Source organism: Chenopodium album, chromosome 10, assembly GCF_948465745.1.
Source record: "Chenopodium album chromosome 10, dcCheAlbu1.1, whole genome shotgun sequence".
In the NCBI taxonomy this organism is placed as follows: domain Eukaryota; kingdom Viridiplantae; phylum Streptophyta; class Magnoliopsida; order Caryophyllales; family Amaranthaceae; genus Chenopodium; species Chenopodium album.
In genome coordinates, this window is record NC_137843.1 from 22537273 (window position 1) to 22554583 (window position 17311).

General features: G+C 35.1%; 1 non-coding gene and 1 pseudogene across 1 annotated transcript; one reads left to right on the forward strand and one right to left on the reverse strand.

The window, feature by feature from the left end:
* Window positions 1-1081: 1081 nt before the first annotated feature.
* LOC145565869 (small nucleolar RNA R71) lies at window positions 1082-1188 on the reverse strand. Its single transcript, XR_014095234.1, has one exon. It is a non-coding gene; the product is annotated as a small nucleolar RNA R71 (small nucleolar RNA).
* An 8816-nt stretch (window positions 1189-10004) lies between these two features.
* On the forward strand, window positions 10005-10102 carry LOC145565922 (small nucleolar RNA R71; annotated as a pseudogene).
* Window positions 10103-17311: the final 7209 nt, after the last annotated feature.

Sequence of the window (17311 nt, forward strand, 5' to 3'; positions counted from 1 at the left end):
GATCCCCACCTAAATTTCCGCACTTTTTATTCTCCTTCAAGTTACTAACTTGAGCATTGGAGGCGGAGCACCACCCAACCGGTGTCTCCGTTGTTTTTGCAGGTACAGAGTCAGCAGGACCAGTCTTCGAGTTGTAACTCTCCCAAGGGACAAAAACACCCAAAACACTAGGCCTTTTATTAATTGATTTCTCCCTAATCTTAATCTCCGTAGTATAATTCCTTTTAATAACAACAATTTTAGTTACTCGATAGTTTAGATTATAATAATTAATTAGGAATAGAAAGACTTGTTTCCCTGTGGATTCGACCCTACTTCCCTATCTACATTAGTTAGAGGACTTAGGTAATACTTTTGATTAGGTGATACGACTTTATCTTGTCAAAATTTGGCACCGTTGCCGGGGAAACGGTTTTATTTTTATTTCTAATTGTTTTTGTAATCTAGATTATTCTCCTTCATCCCAGAGAACGTAAGTTCTTTGGGACAGTTCTCATATTTGTCGTCTAGTTCTTTTTTTATGCCCAGGTGTTCCAGATCAGGTTACATCCCTTTCGATCCTGAGATTGAGCGTTCTTTTGATAGACAAAAGAATTTGAACAGGCAAATACTAGCAAGTTTTGGGGGTGATATCCCTAGGGACTCTCCATCTGATTCCAGTGATTCAAAAGTTTCTTCAGAACCAGAATCAGAGATGACAGGAAATCCACCTAAAAAGCCCAGCGATTATTCGCAGCCGTCGCTGACGGATTTTCCATATCTCAATCCTACTCCGGCCCTTGATGGAGTGCAATTCGAGATTAAACCCCAATTTAACACGATGATAGAAAGGAAGCAATTCAGTGGAGCTTAGGGTGAAGACCCAAATCTTCATATTGTAGATTACTGTCAATATTGCAATACCATTAGGCAAGCTGGGGTCACACAAGACCAAATCAGGGAGATCCTTTTTCCTTTCTCTTTATGTGGAAAAGCTAAATTGTGGTTTAATGGTTTGAATAAAAATGCGCTTGGTATTACTAACTGGGAGACTCTTGTTTTGAATTTTTATAACAAATATTACCCTGCAGAGAGGACATCTTTACTAAGGAGTGCAATTCAAAATTTTGCCCAAGAGCCAGATGAAACTTTATATGAGGCTTGGGAAAGATTCAAGGATCTGCAGAGAGAGTGTCCACACCATAATTTAGCACAGTGGCAGTTGATCCAAGCCTTTTACAATGGGATTGGAAATTCATCTAGAACAATTTTAGATTCTGCAGCTAGTGGGAGGTTTATGAATCTTAATGTTGATGATGCAGGTCAAGTTATCGAAGATATGGCAATTCACAATTCCCAATATGGGAATCCTAGAGGTTTTGCTAACAAAGGAAAACATAGTGTTGACTTCGTATCCTTTTTGCAAGCTCAATTAACCTCTATTTGTCAGAAATTAGATAATCTTAGTACTGCTAAGATAGCTAATGTTTCTGCTATTAATAATAATTCTAATGATGCTTTCTGTGAATATTGTGGAATTATAGGTCATTGGGAACAAGAGTGCAGGAGTTCCATAGAGCAAGTTAATGCCTTTCAAGCCTATAGGCAGAATGACTCATACTCCAACACCTACAATCCTGGGTTCCGGAACCATCCATATCTTTCTTACCAGAGAACCAATATTCAAAACCCGCTGCCCCCACAACAATCATAAGCACCACAACAACCACAGTAGAAATATTACCATCCCAATTCTGGCCAGAAATCCCAACCACAAACTCCTCCACCTACTAACCCTGCTTTGTCAGAAATTAGAGCGATGTTAGGAAATATGCAAAAGCACATGGAGAGTAGAGATGCTCAAATTGATTCGATCTTAGCCCATAATAAAATCATTGATGATCAAATTGCGCAAATTTCCTTTACTCTACAAGCCCGCCAACAGGGAGCCCTACCATCGCAGCCAGTGCGACCTATAGATCAAGCTTTTGCAATTACCCTAAGGAGTGGTTCACACTATGATGAGCCTCCTATGCCCAGAGATGATGAACCTGTTTTAATGAAAAATGCTAATCTTGATTATGTTAAACCAAGTGTTGCTATTAGCCCTGCAGGGCTCCAGGGTAGTTGTAATACCCCGTATTTTTGAAACATATTTTCTAATTAATTAATTAATTAGTATTTTCTAAAAAGGGTATTTTAGTAAATTTATTATTTGGAGCCAAAATAATATTTGAATTTTGGCGCCAAAAATATTTTGAAATCTAATCATTATTTTGGATAAGATTTATTATCCATTTATCTTATTTTAAAAACCGAATTATTTACATATTTCGGATATTTTAATTAAAGCAAAATAACATTTTATTAATTATTTAATATGGCCGAAAATTCCTAAATTACTAACTATGATTTTCGGATTTTCTATGTGTAGAAAATATGATTTTCTTAGTTATTTTATTTAGTGAGTAATTGGAATTTTATTAATTAATTATTTTATACAATAAATATTATTTACACAATTATTTTTAATTCCTTAAAACTAGCAAATTAATTCCCTAAATATCTAAAGCCACCATGATGGATTTTTGGGTGACTTATTTTGGTAAATTATATTTTTAATTATCTCCTCAAAAATATCTTATTTTCCTTAATTCTATTTCTCTATCTTTTTAATATCTAATCATCATATTTTCTTGTCATTCATTCTTCTTAATTATTCCCCAAGTAATTCCAATGTCCTTATTATTTTTCATGACATACATACATTCCATATTCAATTATACACAATCACCTTAACATCCAAACTTTCCTTAATGCTTTTACTCACTTCTCCAAGTAATCTCTTAAACCCTACTTGCCATAATTCTTCCCACATTCTCTTGCTATAATTCTTGCATGAGCTAGCCTATAAATACCCCTTCATACCTCTCATATTTTTCACACCAAAAACCCTATTCTCTTCTTCTCTCTTATTCTTCATTTCCCTAAACCTTTTCATACTTTTCTTCTCCTCTTTTTTATACAAATAGTATCTCGTATACCTTTGAAGCCAGTTTTCGGGCACTTCTGGTCAGTTTTTGGGGTATTGATGTTTCACAGAAGATTGTTCCTCTCGAAAAATCCTTGAGGTTAGGCTCTAGAATCACCCAATTCAGAGTTATATTGAAGGAGTTATGACCTCTGCAAGTTCTGCCTATTCTTTCCAACGAAAATTCAATTCTCTTTAATCCTATTCTTTTATCTTCTTCATGGTTAGTTTTCTAAAATACAAATACCTATTTCAAAGTTATAATTTTATATTAAAGTATTATTTTAAAAGATTTTTATAGTCCATGCACATTAGATTTGAGTTTATGTTGTGATAACCTTATGGTTATGTTATTTGCAAGGTGTATTCGTGATTGAACTTTGAAAGTGCGAAGTGTTGATTGATATTCGGAATCAAGGTTCTTAAGGTTCTTTTTGTGTGGTTTTTCTAGCAAGGATCAAGGTACGTTTAGGTGGCTAGATACCTTTGAAAGTGATTGGTTTGAATAACATGTTTTACATGATTTGATTGGTGATTGAATTAAATTGATTTGAATTATGATTTTGAAATAAATTATGTTTGAAGGTATTGATTTTAATAAAAGTATTTTGAATGATTGATTTTTAAATCATGTTTTGAATGGTTTGAATTACTTATCATGTTTAAATAAAGGAATTGATTTTAAAAGGTTTGTTGAATTAAATAAAAGATTTTCAAGGAAGAGTTATTGATTTTGAAAAGTTATTAATATGAGATTTTATTCTCAAGTATCTACTTAAAAGGTTTTGATTTTGAAAGTATGTGGAATTCTTAAAAAGGAGTTTGAATTATATTGGAATTTATTGGATATTAAAAGGATTTATTGAACCATTGAATTATTATTATTAATGCTTTATAAGCATGTTGGTAATCCCACTATGCGGATTTGGTTTATTGATAAGTCCTTGGACTTTGTATGACCGGGTATTTCCTCAAGAATAGCCTTATAATATAAGGAGACTAGCTTTGGGGGGTGTGCACACTTGGGTGAGGAATTGGATTAAAAGAAATTGGTTCTTAATAAAGGAATTGGTTTTATTAACTATTATTTTGAATATTGAATCATTGGAATCGGTTTTGGAATTAATGAGTTTTGAAATTATTGGATTAATTATTGGAATTGATTTTTAAAGCATGTTTGCAAATAAATTGAGTTTACATTATCTTGCACTTATCGTACTTAGCATAATTTGCTAATCCGTATTTCTTATTTGTTTTGGTTCGCCCTGTTTACCGTTATGGTAAGCAGTGTTGACTAATTTCAGGTGGAGTCAATATTGAGCATATGGAGTCCCGGGAATGGTTTCACCTAGTTTAGGAATGTTGGTCTCATCTTTATTTTGAGTACTCATAACAATGTTACTATTTTTATAAGTATTAATAAAAGAAAGTTGAGTTTCCGCTGCAAGTTTTGTTGTTGAGTTAAGTATTTTGAGTAGCCTTGCGTAATCACGCGGCGGTAATACGCCCAAGTTTATTTCTACGATATAATTATACGTATTATAATGGTATTTTCGTAGAGGGAGATTTGGGGGTGTTACAATAGTACTAATATTTTTGATAATACATTGCAGGGTAGAACTCCAAGGAAGGTTGCAACTCAAGATAAGAGCGGCGATGTTCAAAAGCCAACCATCAAATTACCATTCCCCAATAGACATTTGAAGACTAATTTGGATAAGCAGTTTGATAAGTTCTTGGAGATGGTGAAAAACTTGCAGGTAACAGTTCCTTTTACGGAATTAATTACACAAATTCCTGCGTATGCTAAATTCATGAAAGAGATTTTGACGAGGAAAAGATCTATTAGTAAGGTAGAGACAGTTGCTTTCACTGCAGAATGTAGTGTCGTACTACAAAATAAATCTCCACCTAAACTAAAACATCCGGGTAGTTTTTCTATCCCTTGTCATATTGGCACTCTGATGATTGATAATACATTATGTGATTTGGGTGCTAGTGTTAGTGTTATGCCATTGTCTGTGTGTTCTAAGCTAAATATGGGTAAATTAAAAGCTACCAATATTACTCTGCAAATGGCCGACCGTTCTTTTAAATACCCTTTAGGTGTTTTAGAGTAGGTAAATTTTATATACTTGTTAATTTTGTTGTTCTTGATATGACGGAGGATTTGCAAACTCCAATTATTTTGGGTAGACCATTCCTTCATACTGCAGGAGCAATTATAGATGTGAAAAGTGGTAAATTGACACTATTAGTGGGGGATGATAATATTGTTTTCAATTTGAATAATGCCCCTAAAAGCCCCATGATAGAGGAGAAGTGTTTTAGATCAATGTGGTCGATAATCATTGTTCTAATGAGCCCCAAGCTCTTGTTAAAGATCCCTTGGAGGCGGTATCTTGTGTTGCATCTTCTACAGGAAAAACCAATACATGGAAGGAAGAAGTGGATGCAATAGAACAAGCTCTATATTGTGAAGGGCTTGGTTTTGATGATGAGAAAGTGGAGAAAAGTGAGCAAGTTGCGAGGACCGAGCCCGTAATGCAAGTCCCACTTGACCGAGTGACAATAGCTCAGTCAAGTGAAGAACTAAGGCAATTTAAGGCCAAAGAGGTGTCCCTTGCAAGTAATAAAGAAGAAACCCTAGTTCAAGCCACGGGAGATCCGACCGACTGAGCGATCTTGCGCCCGATCGGGCGCGATAAGAAGAAAGATTGCGGCCTCAATTTTACCCGACCGAATGAACATCCGCCCGATCGGGCGCCAAAAAGGGTCCGTATACGACAAATTTTGCCCGACTGAGCGAGATGGCGCCCGACCGGGTGCGTGAAGGATCGATATCGAGGACAAATTTTCGCCCGACCGGGCGAGAAACTGCCCAATCGGGCGCGAGGTTAGCGAGTTACAGTCCCTTTTTCTCCCCCGATCGGGCGTGCCACCACCCTTTTCCCCCGTTTTTTTATCTTTCTTTTTTTTTCTTTTTGTCTTTTTCTTTTGTTCTCCTTCTCTTTCTAAAACCAGGTGACGTTTGGCTTGGGGGAGTTTTTGGATTGAGGTATGGTTTCTTTCTTTTTGTTTTTGGTGTGTTTAGTATAGTTTTACTGCTTTGGAAAAATGAAAAATACAAAAAAAATTAGTGGCACATTTTCAAAACATTTGGCACCTCCTCATTTGGAACACAACGCCTTAGCAAGCCATCAACACCTCGTTTGTACAAGATAGGATCATCCCACAAATAGTGCTTAGCCTCTCTCTTGAGCTTCTTTCTTTGATTCTTGGAGAATGAAGGTGGAAACTCCCCACATGCAAGGTAATTTACCAAATTGGCAAACCATGGAAGCGCCTTCACATCAATGGCATACAAGGAGTCATCAAGAATCCTATCCTCAATTGTAGAACCATCGTCACAAATTTGGGAATCTTCAAGGCGAGAAAGATGGTTCGCCACAACATTTTCTGCTCCTTTTTTTTATCTCTAATCTCTATATCAAAAGTTTGAAGCTCGAACACCCAACGGATCAACCTAGGCTTGGATTCCTTTTGGAAAAAAGATATTTGAGATCCGCATAATCTGTGAAGACAATGGTCTTAGAACCCAACAAGTAACAACAAAACTTTTCAAAAGCATGCATAATTGCCAAGAATTCCTTTTCTGTTGTTGTGTAGTTTCTTTGAGCTCCATTAAGGGTTTTTACATGTAGTAGATGGCATAAAGCTTCTTATCCACCCTTTAACCTAGCACTCCCCCAATGGTCGTGTCATTAGCATCGCACATGAACTCGAAAGGCAAATCCCATCTCGGGGCTTGGACAATGGGAGTAGAGATCAAAGCTTTTTTCAACTTGTTGAAAGCTTCCAAGCATCTATCATCAAATACAAATACGGTATCCTTTTGAAGAAGATCATTGAGAGGTTTTGCAATAAGAGAAATCCTTGATGAATCTTCAATAGAACCTGGCATGCCCTAAGAAAGATCTCACTCCTTTCACATTAACCGAAGGTGGAAGCTTTTCAATCACTTCAATCTTTGCCTTGTCCACCTCTATGCCTTTGTGAGAGATTTTGTGACCAAGGATAATGCCTTCCTCAACCATGAAATGACATTTCTCCCAATTCAAAACCAAATTCACCTTCTCACATCGAGCCAAACATTTCTCAAGATTCTCAAGGAAAGCTTCAAATGAAACACCACCTACCGAAAAATCATCCATGAACACCTCCATTTTCTTCTTCCAACATATCTCCAAATATTCTCATCATACATCGTTGGAAAGTGGCGGGGGCGTTGCAAAGCCCAAATGACATTCTCCTATAGGCAAAAGTTCCATATGGACAAGTGAAAGTTGTTTTCTCTTGGTCATCCGGGTGAATAAGAATTTGAAAAAACCCGGAATATCCATTAATAAAACAATAATACGTGTGCCTTGTTAGTCTTTCAAGAATTTGATCAATGAAGGGAAGAGGAAAATGATCATTTTTGGTGGATGTGTTTAGACGTCGATAGTCTTTACACATTCTCCATCCCGTGACCGTCCTTGTAGGAATGAGCTCACCTCTCTCATTCTCTACAACGGTCATGCCTCCTTTCTTTGGGACAACGTGGACCAGGGAAACCCATCTAGAGCTAGAAATTGGTAATATGATTCCCGCATCCAATAGCTTAGTGATTTCCTTCTTAACTACCTCCCCTATTTGAGGGTGTAGCTTTCGTTGCCTTTCAATGCTAGGTGAGGCGCCCTCCTCAAGAGTGATATGGTGTGAACATAAAGCCAGGCTTATACCTTTAAGGTCATTAATTGTATAACCCAAAGAACCCTGGTGCCTTCTCAAAACAGCACATAGCTCTTGAGCTTGACTCTCACTCAAGGAGGAGCTAACAATAACGGGATAAGTAGAATTAGGGCCCAAGAACTCATATCTAAGGTGTGATGGTAGAGGTTTGAGCTCTACAATTGGAACACCTTTACCTTCCTTAGTTGAGGCCACTTGCAATGCATCAATGACTCTTTCAAAAAATGTCATTTCCTTCCCATGCTCACCTATCTTTTCCCTGTTCAACAAAACACACTCGAGTGGATCATTAGAAGTGAGCAAGTTCTCATGCACAAAATTCACGATATCATCCAAGATTTCAACTCTCATGCAATTTTCAAGTGAAGAAGAAGGATATTTCATGCTTTCATTTAAATCAAATTCAATGACTTCTTCTCCAACTTTGAGAGAAATCTTAGTACTTTTAACATCAATCATGGCACCTGAGGTAGCAAGAAAAGGTCTACCAAGTATGATAGGAATATCTTCTACCTTACCTTATGGAATCTTAATTGATCTATCGGCTAGTTAGAAGGTCATATTAGTAGGCGAAAGCTCCCCTAACTCAAGTCTTTGATAAACCGAATATGGAATAAGGCTAACAATAGCTCCTAAGTCACACAAGGCATTATCAATTTGCATCTTATAGATAGCACAACGGATAGAAACGTTTTCGGGGTCCTTCAACTTGGGCGACATCTTGTTCATAATGATTGCACTACAATTCTCGGTTAAGCTAACCGTTTCCGCCATATCACAAGTTCTTTTTCCACTCAATATGTCCTTAAGAAATTTTGCATAATTCGGCATTTAGCCAATGACATTGGTAAATGAAAGGGTAAGATGAAGTTGCCTAAGCATCTCTATGAATTTGCCAAATTGTTCATCTAGTTTGTGCCTATTGAAATTTTGGGGGTATGTGAGCTTGGGTTTGATAACTTCTCTTACTTTCTCCTTTTCTTTTTCAATTGGTTTTTCACCTACATCCTCACTCAAAGAGCTTTTTTCTTCCTCATCCTCAACCAAAACTTCCTTAGGACTCTCCTTAACCTCACTCTTCTTAGGCTCTACATTCTCATGAATCCTACCACTTCTTGTCACTATGGCATTAATTGGTCTCTTGGGATCTAAACCTTGAGATGGTAGAGAAGAAGGGCTAGCATGCTCTTTCAAAACATTTGCCAATTGAGAAATTTGATTCTCCAACTTCTTACTATAAGCCATCATATCATTAAACTTCTTATCACTAGATGACATGTAAGTGTTCAACACCTTGATTTAATTTTCAATTACATCCTCCAAACTACCTCTAGAATAAGATGATTATGCATAAGAGCTATCATTTTGACCTTGAGCCTTTGGAGTGAAACCGGGTGGGGGACCACTTTGATTGTTATTTTGAAAAATGCCTCGATTTTGGTTACTCCAATTGCCCCGACCTTGATTTTGGCCACTTTGTATATGATTACCATAATTTTGATTATGGTTCCCATATCCTTGACCTTTGTTTTGACCACCATAACCTTGGTTATAGTTGCCTCGGAAACCTTGGTTTCCTTGGTTACCATAACCCCCATTATGGTTATAATTATCAAAATTCCCATTATGATAGTTCCTATTCCCATTATTTCTTTGATTATCAAATCTACGTCCAACATTGTTATTAGACACATAATTTACATGTTCATCCTCATTACCAACATAGTCATCACATCCATCAAAAGAAGCATTAGGACAATTTGAAGCATCATGATCATATGAATCACACAAATCACAAAACATATAACCACTGGACATGTTGCTAGAAGAGGGAAGGGGATTTGAGTTAGGAAATGTACCTCTCCCCTTATTTTGGGAGGGAAGAATCGGTGCTTGTGATGAAGCACTCTCAAGTTTGGCTTTGATAGAGGTCATTTCCTTCCCTAATTCCGAGATTTGTGAGGACAAGTTGTTGATGGCATTGATGTGATCAACCGAGTACACCGAAGCACCATTTTTGCTTGTTGTTTCACGCTCATCATCTTGCCAATCCATATAATGCCTCACTACATCTTCAATGACATCCACCACTTCCTCCTCCATCTAGTTCATTACTGGTCCTCCGGCTCCCGCATCAAGGCAAGATTTTCCTCGAAGGCTTAGACCTCCATAGAAGATTTGGATGATTTGATAGGTAGGAATCCCATGGTGTGGGTAGTCTCTTTGGTATTCCTTGTACCTCTCTCACGCCTCATAAAGACTTTCATTGGGTTTTTGCTTGAAGCTTTGAATGAGAGCTATTGCTTCGGCCGTCTTTTTTTGTGGGTAGAACCGAGATAAAAACTCCTTAGTCACTTTATCCCATGTCCTCAAAGAGTTTGGTTTCACCTCCTTGTCTAACCACTCCAATGCACGTCCAATGAGAGAAAAAGGGAAAAGCTTAAGGCAAATAAACTCTTAAGAAACCCCATTCACCTTGATGGTATTGCAATACTTCTCGAACTCCTTAAGATGGTTGAGGGGACTCTCATGCTTTGCACCACTATATTGACGCCACTCTATCAAGGTAATCATGGCCGATCTAATCTCAAAGTCATTTGCCGGTGTCGTAGGTAGAGCAATCTCACTCTCATACCTATAGGCTCCCGAAACTCCTAACTCCTTCAATGCACTCTTTGGTTATCTCCCATGATGACTTGCTCTTCTTCTTGCCTTGGAGAACGTCTAGCAACTCTCAACTTTGTAATTGTCCTTTCAATTTCCAGATCGAAAGGCAATAGAGAACGAACATAAGATCTACACATACAATCTCAAAGAAAAGATTAGTAGCACGGCTACAAATGTAGCCTAAAAGAAAGAAAATCATTTTATGTTTTCAAATAAAATGGAATAAACTCAATCAACAATAGCAAATAACCATGCCACTCCCCAGCAACGACGCCATTTTTTACCCGAGGAAAACCTAGGTAGTTGATTTCTAAGTATCCCCAATCAAAACCAAATTTATAACCAAACCCAACCCTAAATATAGGGGTAAGTCCGGGTCGAACCCGACGGAATGAGGTATAAGCTAAAGTCTCTAGTTAATCTATCCCGAAGTCTAGGTAAGGGTTGAATCTAAACAAACTAAACAACACTACTAAATGAACACAAGAACGATATTAAGGATGATAGGGAATTAGGATCCACATGCACTCATGACAATCATACTAATTGGGCAAGAATTCAACCAATCAAACAATGTGAGGGAAGGTGGAAAATGCAATCAAAATCACTTAAAGAGCTATTTCCTAGGGTCAGGCTAGATGTCTCTACAAATGACTTCAAAGGAAAATCGCAAAACAAGATCAATCGATAATAATAGCTTCCAAATTAATTTTCGTATCATTGAAAACTATTATGCAATCTAGCTTGATAGTTAAGGTTGATCACTCCTCAAGATATCAAACACATGCACAAATTTCACCAACTAATTTAATCACAATGTTGATCAATCAAAATCCCCCAATTAGCCATGAATTATCACTCATACATGCTTCACCATATCCCTAACAGGTAATCTACTCACTACACATTGCGAAATTGAATAGCAAAACTAAACTAATCACCAATTTCATCATCAACATTGTATTCAAAATATACTCAAGCTATCAAAAATCAAATCAAACAAACAACAAGTAATTCAATCAAATATCAAGAATCAAAAACTAAAATTGCATTAAAGAGTAAAGAATTCTTACAAAACTTTGATCAAAAGCAAAGAGGAAGAAGATTGAAAGTAGCATTCATCAAAATCACCAAGTTTCTCTCTCTTAAATCTAAGAACAAAAGTTTCCCCAAATTGAATTTCTCTCTCTAAAAGTCCAATCTATTACAAATTCTAATCTAATTCTCCATTCATCCTCTCTCTAGAAATGAAGAAATTATATATATAGTAAAACTAACCAAGGAGGAGTTAGTTAAACTTCCAAAAAGAACCCCAATAAGCGCGCCCTCTCCTCTACATGCGCGGCCGCAATGAAATGGGTACGGAACAGGGGGAGGAAGGCTGCACGGCCGCAATGAAATAGGTTCAACACCGATTTAATGCCCACTGATGAGTGCCATTTATGGCACTCATTTGATGAGTATTTAGGTTGTTTTTACCATCTTTTCATAGCTTTCTTTCTTAATAAATGCTTAGTTTTATGTAATTTCTCTTTATTTCCCTTTTCTCTCTTGTTTTGTGTTTTTATGGTTTTTCTTGTGTTTTCTCCTTTATTTCTCTTCTTTTTGTGGTTGTAGGTATTGTACGAGGTTCGGGTCTCGATATTGGTGGTTTTCTAAGTTGGAAGATGCTTTTGGAGTAAGCTCATAGCATTGGGAAAGCTCAAGATGCAAGGAAGTGGATGCTCTAAGTTCTAGCTCTTGCACCCTCAAGTCGTGCTCTCATGAAGATGTGGTGTTGAACCCACCGTAGAGTCCATTTGAATCTGCCATGCATAGTGTCTATCATCATCATACCTCGTGCACTCGAAGACCCTTTTGTGAACGCATTGAGCATCGAAGAAGTCGGAAGAAACCCAGAAAGGCGCGGGCGCGCAGCCCACTTGCGCTGGCGTACACCTCCCTTGAGCGGGTGCGCAAGCCCCGTGCGAGGGCGCGCAAACGTGGGTTTTCCGGTTTCGCTCGATTTCGTTTTGCGCCTCTTATAAATATCTATTTTAAATCCGATTTTTGTATGAAGTTTAAGACATAATTTTCATCAATATTTTAGCTTAGTTGAGAGCTTCTCTCTCTAGATCTAGGGTTAGTTTTAGGAGTAGATTTTAGAGAGAGAAAGTGAGAGATTTCATTGGGGATTTAAGAGATTGAAGATTCAAGGTGACAATTGTATTGAAGATCTCCATAATCAATCAATGAGGATTTTTAACTCTATCTCATTTTAATGCTTTGTTTAACTTCATGTTTGTTTGGTTTGATTTTGATGTTTGATCTTCATTAGTGTAATTGTTCTTCATATTTTGTTGATTCTTGATTTCTTTAGTTGTTTGTTGATAGATGATGATTCTTGAGTAGTTGTTTGGCTAGGAATTGGGTGAAACTTGTATGATTGATTTGATTGTGATTAATTTGGGAATTGTGTTGATTGATTGTTTGAGATTAAAGTGATTAATGTAATTTTACATGTGTGTAATTCGATTAGGCCTTTAGAATTATGCTAGATTGCATTGTAATTTCTAATGACACGACCAATTGATTTAGGAATTGCAATTATCAATTGGTTTGGATTGTGATTCTCTTAGTTTGTTATTCGTAGAGACATCTAGCTTAACGATTAGGAGATAGCTCTTTTATTCCAATTGATAGCTCTTATCATTAGTCTTCACAATCATTGATTGACATGTTTGTCCCAAGTTATTACAATTGTCATGATTATTGGTTGATCCTCATTCCTAGTGTTTTATTTGTTTGGTTGTTTGTTTGTTAGTTGTTAATGTTACCTCTTTACCTTCGACTTCAACCTAGCTTAGGCGCCCAAATTGAGAGCTCTTGAACATAACCGTTCCTTTGGGTTCGACCCTTGACTTACCTCTATACTTGTATTTAGGTTTCTAAAGTGTTTATAAATTTAGTTTGACTTAGGGAGGATTAGTCAACGACCTAGTTTTTCCCCTCGTCACCCACGCAGCTTGAGAGGGCGGCCTTGAAGACTTGGTTTTTGCACTCCTACACATTTGAGTTTCAAAGGGAGGGGCCGGCTTGCATCTTGAGCTTTATAAATCTCAAGAAAAGGCCATTGAGCTCTTTAAACATCACCAATCTCCTGAAATCAAAGAGAAGCAAACAAATAAAGGAGAAAAGGCAAAATAAACTAAGAAATGCAAGAAAATGGGAAAACAACTAAGGAAAATAAAAACTAGAAAAATATCAAGTTAAACTAAAGGAAAAGGGATAAAAGAGATATAAAAGCAATCAAAATTCATCCTAAAAGAGGCTAAATGAGTGCAATAAATGACACTCATCACATAGTCAGTTTAAAATTATGATTGTTTAGTTTTAGGTTTTAATAGTCAGGTTTAAAATTGTTATTGTTTGGTTATAGGTTTTCATAGTTTAGTTTTATCTTTTTATGATAATACATTGTTCAAGTCACTTTATATCTTTCTATTACTATCTTATTTTTTTTTCTTTTTCAGTTATTGTACTGATGCTGACATGGAGGATATTACTGTTGGTACTAAATCTAATCCTTTAAAAGTTTATCAAGTCATTGAAATATTCAGTGAAGAGCAGAAGAAGGATGTTAAAGCGATAGGATTTGGTGATTTGTTGCATCTTAACTTTCACGAGAAGATTGTAAGACTTTTTTACAAGTATTTGGTAATCCACTTTAATCCTAAGTCTAGAGTGTTACTTGTTAGTAAAAAGGAATACCCTATTCATATAGATAGTGCTGATATGGTTGATGTGTTAGCTATTCCTTATATTGATAAATTTGTCCAACGTGTTTTTAAAATGAAGAAAGGCCCAAATCATGATGAATTATTGAAGACATATTGGAAGAATTTTGTGGGTTTAGATGATGTTAATGAACCTAAAAAAGATGTTGGTGAAGGTAAGAAAGAAAATGATAAGAGAAATAAAATTGATGATGAACTGAAGAAGAAAGTAAAAAAGAAGTCATATGTTTCTTTTGAATTCTACTGTCAGTTGTTTGAGAAGTATGAAGATGGAGGTTATCAATTCAAGTAGATATAAAATCCCTTAAGAAACAAATTAATGGTTTTCGCGTTGCTTTCATTATTGTTTTTTTCTATAAGTATAATTTTAGACCTACATTGGTGAAGAAACCTTTTATAAGGAATTGAAATCCTCCAAATCTTAACCAAAGGATTAAGGATTTTTTTTATCAAATATGGAATATGGTGCTTTAAAAGTATATTCTGAGACTAGTCTAGATGAGTATGTTGGCAAAAGTGATTAAGATGTGATAAAATCTCTTAAGAGCATCATTTATCGAATAGAAAAAAAAATAGAGTGTTACCAAAGAGTAGATTTAATAACAAAAAATAATAATAATTTATTTAACATAGAATTATTTAAAGTGAGAAAGATTTTATGCAAAATTTGAATATCTATCCATACAAATACTTGTGTGTCAACTATGTGCTAATACGATATATAGTTTCATGTAAATTGTTAATTTATAGATAAATTTTATAATCTTTTTATGTTGCATTTCATATCTTATTAATTAAATACAAAGTATAACTTAGCTTACCACTATCTAGTGTTAACTTGATAGAGTTAAGTTAAGAAATAAATTGTTGATTTGATTTAGGATAGTAAACACGACCTATTATCCGGCGATCAGTACCGAAGAGGAATTGGCCTCTATTAACTAAAAAAGTAATGTTTGGAATTATTTTTTTGTTAAGTAGGGATGGAACCAATGCTAAGGCCCCGTTCTCTTCATCTTATTTTTGCTGAACTGAAATTATTTTTACTGAAACAAAATTATATTTGCTGAACTTAAATTATTTTTACTGAACTTAACTTAATTTTACTGAACTGAAATTATTTTTGCTGAACTGAAATTATTTTTATTCATTTTCTATTATAATTCTTCTTTAAGAAAACTGAATTTTACTGAACTGAACTTATTTTTACTGAACTAAAATTATTTTTACTTAATATTTTTTTTTAAGGTGAAGAGAACAGGACCTAAGTGTAAGACATGTAACAAAGTTTACTCGACCAATACCAACACTACTACAAATCCCTTAGTTTTTAGACGTTGTTTGCTCGACGCCAAGTAACAAGCGTTAGCATAAAATTTAGTTTTCGTGTTTTTTCGACGCTTTTCTACGTCACAATTGGGTCTTGACACAGAAAAGCGTCTCAAATTAACATGCCTTACTGCACGTGACTAAAATCCATCCCGGGACTTCAAAATTTTTAGGGAAAAAGTAAGCGGGCAACATAAAAAAAACTTAAAAAAAAAAAAAAGAAACCGCCCACAATTCTACAGTATACCAAAATGATAAATTGAAGAAATAATAATAAAATAAAAATAAAAAAGCCTTTAGTTCTCATCAGTACTCCTAACTAAACTCTAACTTTTTCTATGCTTATACGTTCTCATCTGATCTGCTAAACCGCTTGAAATTGTTGAATTTTTGTTCCTCTCTTCAGTATTATCTTCAATTTTCGGTAATCCCCTTGCTTTTGTCATCAATTTTCCGTAATCTCTTTGTTATAGGCATCAATTTCGTAGTTTTTTGTTGATATATCACTCAAATTAGGTTGCTTATGCTGATATCTTATCAAAATTTTCTTTGTTTATTCATTGCATGTTCTGGGAATTCATTTTGATAATAGGATTTCGAAACGGTGGACGTAGAGAAGTCAAGAATATATATCACAGGTTAGGGTCTAATTAATTAGATACTTCTTTCATAATACTTTTTATTTTGATTGGTATTTGTTATACTTGATTATGTTTATTGAATTGTTGAGTTTTTTGTATTAATTTTGTGAAATTTTGATTATTTTTTTTTGGGTTTGTGGGTTAAAACTTTTTTATGGAGAGATAAATTACCACTCTCTTTATCATATGACGAGGTTTATATTTTAATTGATATTCTTTAATTTTAACCTGATCCTCTTACAATTCCCCCAAAAAATGTTTCAGATTCAGAGCTAAGTTTGTATCTCATGAATGGGCAGTTGAATATGAACTGTTATAATTGGTGATAAAAAAATGAGTTTGCAAAACAAATTAGTCTTCTAGTTTTATGTTTTTAAATCCTTAATTGTACATTGTCTTTGTTTAACTTTTAAAATAAGAAAATGAAATTAGCCCACCGTTGTGTATATATATACCTACTAATAATCCTAACAACTATAATTGATTTTCTAATCTGAAGCAAAATAAGTTAAAAAAAAAAAAAAAAAGACATCATGTTATAATATAATCTACAATTTTTTATTCTTATTGATTGCTTATAATGGAAATCCTATATGGTAAAGTATGATATAATATATTAAAAACAAAGCATCATATTATGAATAAAAGGACATATATTCTTAAACAATCAAAATTTATAGCACAAAAAACAACTCTGAAGAATGTTAGTATTCTTTTTTTAAACATATTGTCTGGACTCTTGAGAAACATATACTCTTGGTCTTCTTAGCTCGTTAACATTTAAGTTTCTAATCAAACATGTTTATGTTGAGAATGTTAGCCATATGTGAACAAGTAGATTACTAAAAATTGTACAAGTTTGACTTATGTAAAATATATACATAAATCTTAAGCCAATAGGCTAATATTTAGGACATATCTTAAAATTTGAAGTTGTGTTTTTGTGCTTAATAGGTGACAGAGGAGGAGCTTGTCTAAAAATTGTTTTAGGTTGTGATAGTTGCTGCACTTAGTGAGTTGACCGAGGTAACTACCCAAATTCTCAAATTATTTAATATGTCAGATAATTGCATATTATAATTTCGTGTCATATG